The sequence below is a fragment of the Lygodium microphyllum genome, chromosome 2 (assembly GCF_053477565.2).
Source record: "Lygodium microphyllum isolate KBCC chromosome 2, Lygodium_microphyllum_v1.1.10, whole genome shotgun sequence".
In the NCBI taxonomy this organism is placed as follows: Eukaryota; Viridiplantae; Streptophyta; class Polypodiopsida; order Schizaeales; family Lygodiaceae; genus Lygodium; species Lygodium microphyllum.
The window spans coordinates 98,757,293-98,760,340 of NC_141136.1; the positions used below are offsets into that span (position 1 = coordinate 98,757,293).

General features: G+C 41.7%; 1 pseudogene; it reads left to right on the top strand.

The window, feature by feature from the left end:
• The first annotated feature begins 702 nt into the window (after positions 1 to 702).
• Positions 703 to 1,663, top strand: LOC148040068 (uncharacterized; annotated as a pseudogene).
• Positions 1,664 to 3,048: the final 1,385 nt, after the last annotated feature.

Sequence of the window (3,048 nt, forward strand, 5' to 3'; positions counted from 1 at the left end):
TGCATGACTTACCCTTCTTACAAATTTCTTTCTTATTGGTCAAGAATCAAGACAAGAGTACGGTTAAGGATTAGAGTAAAATCTTGATCAATGGGAAAAGAAATTTAAAGAGCATTCAACCATGCATGCATTTCAAGAATGTGGAATGGGGATGGGAATTCAATTGGCACTCTCAAGCTTCAAGAAGGCATGTAGTTCTTCCATCTCTCTCATCAAGTGGCTGAGCTCAACAATTGGATGTAAAAGAGAGACCAAGAATCGATTGACATACCTTATTCAAGCTCGGGGAAGAGTTAATGGTTGCCCTCTCCAAGAATTTGTGATTGCCCTTCTTCTTGTAGCTCGTGGTACCGGATTACTCATTTGCAGCAATAGCTCTTCAAGAATGGTTATACAACACATTATCTCCTTTTCCAGGAATGAAGGTCATTGACTCATTTGTCAATTCCCCTTCCGTGTATTACAGCAGCAACACACATTTTCACGGGGAGGAAGTTGGAAGATATTGTGCCTTCCTCTCACAACTGCGATGTCGCTAAAGTGACTCGAGTTGATTATCAACTCATCTCTAAGGATGGATTTGTGAGCCTTCTTATGGACAAAGGTGGAACTAAGGATGACCTCAGACTCCCAACTGATGAGTAGCTTGTTATTCAGATTAAGAATGGATTTGCTTATGGAAAGGACCTTGTTGTGACTGTCATGCCTGTGAATCAGAATGCTGAATCCGCCCTTAGATCCCTCCTCAACATCCCAGAATATTACACTGTCTTGGCAAAGCTAGCATGGGTAGCTTCATTCAGTCATCAGTCCTCTTTGACCTCAATGTCGATGTCATGCTTGGCATCACCTGGATTGCATTACCACGAGCGAATGCCGTGGTGGTTCATCATCAAAGCAACAAGAGCTTTAGGCCATGTATCCAAGCTCTATGATAACAATGCCCTTGAAAACTCGATGAAGAGTTTCGAATCCATCACCCACTTCAGGCAGACACAGTTTGACCTTGTAAAGGCTGGCCATGCTGCAGAAGGAGAGGTTACATCCATCAATCCCGTGTACTTGAAGGCTGGCACACCTTCTCCCACTAGATTTGTCATGAACATGCAATCATATGAAGCAGAGGAAGGATTTGATATGCTAGTCTCTCCTTTTGCTAATCTAGCAGCCTTGCATGCAAGGATGGAGTATGAATGGGCACCTGCCTGGAGGAACTTGTCTTATAGGTTCACTTAGAAGAAGTCATTACTATCCAGTCAGGGTATCCCTCTCATCACTGTTGCAAATGAGTCAAATCCATGGTGGCACCTATTAAAAGAGGCTGTCCTGAGGGCTGGAGGTGAACTGAGGGAGCCCGAGATTTTCCTTGCTACCACTGATAACCGCTTTGTGAGGGAGAAAGGCATTCCATGTTTCGGGTTCTCTCCCATGACTAATACACCTATTCTACTGCATGACCACAATGCGTTTCTGAACAAAAAAAGAGTATCTGAAAGGGATTACAATGTATGTTGAAATCATCAAATCCTTTCTATCGTCAGATAAAAATGGAGCATGGCTAGATCTATACATACTCTGGTGCATTGGATTGTGCCATCAAAACACTGAGGCAGAGGGTCCCATGGCAATGTACAAGGGCTTTGTACCGACGGTAATGAGGTAGGGCCCATACACAGTATTTTTGTTTGTGACTCTGGAGGAAGTTCTATGCATACATCATCTAAAGTTAATACACCATCAGATGAAAGCTCATTTCCCTGCAGGTCCACTTCACAACATCCTTCTTCATCACCCTGCATGTCTCAAAGTTGAAAATGTGCTACCATTTTTGTCTCCTTGCCTCCAGATTTGGCCAAGCCTCCTATCGTAGCTCCTGTGTGTCTTCCAAGAAAGTTGCCATCTCTACATGTGTACCTGAAAAGTAGGGTTTATTATTGGAAAAAGAGACTAGATTTGAGGGAATGGAGAGAGAAAGGAAGGATCAAGAACTAAGCTCTGATACCAACTGTAATGAAGGGGACCTAAAAGAGAGAGAGAGAAGGAAGAAGACTATAGAAGAGAGAGAAGAAGAGAGCAAAGGAGAGAGAAAGACTAGGAGAAGAGAGAGAAAGACAAGAAAAGAAAGAGAAAGAGGGGAGAGAGAGAGGGGAAGCCATGGGAGTTGAAGGTGAAGGTGAGGAGACAGATTTGTATTTATCAAATGGTACCCTAATCAGGTCCTTGTACACCTTAAATACCCCATCAATGTAATTGGGTATTCGCATGTGCTAACCCCGTGTAAGACCCTCTAATCCCATTCTTTATAATAAATAATTAATAGCTATGATTTGTAATTAGATTAATTGAGATTCTAAATCATGGAATCATGATGTAAATAGTTGCAAGATGTTATTGCACATATGACATTATGTGCACCGGAGATTAGTAAAATAACTCGATTTGATTATTATCAAATGCAAAAAGGTTAAGTGTCGCTTAAAAGGTGAAACTCTATTTAAAGGATTTGTAAGTCATCTCATTAAGTTATTGGCACAATATATTTCTTTAAGGAATTTCACTTATGTTGGGTAAGATACCCCAAATGGGAAATTCATGCCTTGCTTAACATGTTGTAAGAGATGTACTCAATACTTCTTTAAGGGTAGGAGAATCCTCTCATTAGAATGTAAGGTTACCTTGGGATAAGGTCTACCTTAGCTATGGAAGCTATGAATTGGACGATGGTGTGATTGTCATTGCATCATTTGATATACATTTGAAATGACTGATTGTGTTTGCTAGAATCTAGATCTTTGATTGAAAATATTAACAAACAGGATAAAAGGAAGGATTGCGCTAGGCTACCCCCAAGCTAGCTGCAAGACCCTACTCCAAGGGGATCATGGTTATCACTACGAGAGGCTTAGACCGGTTCTGTAGGCAAAAGGTCTGTGTATAGGGCGGTAGTCTGGGGCAGTAGAAAATGTGGGTGCCAGGAGGGGACTCTGGTTGTAAATCCTGCATTGTTTCTAGAATCTGACGAGCCTCTTCATGATCCACGATGGGATC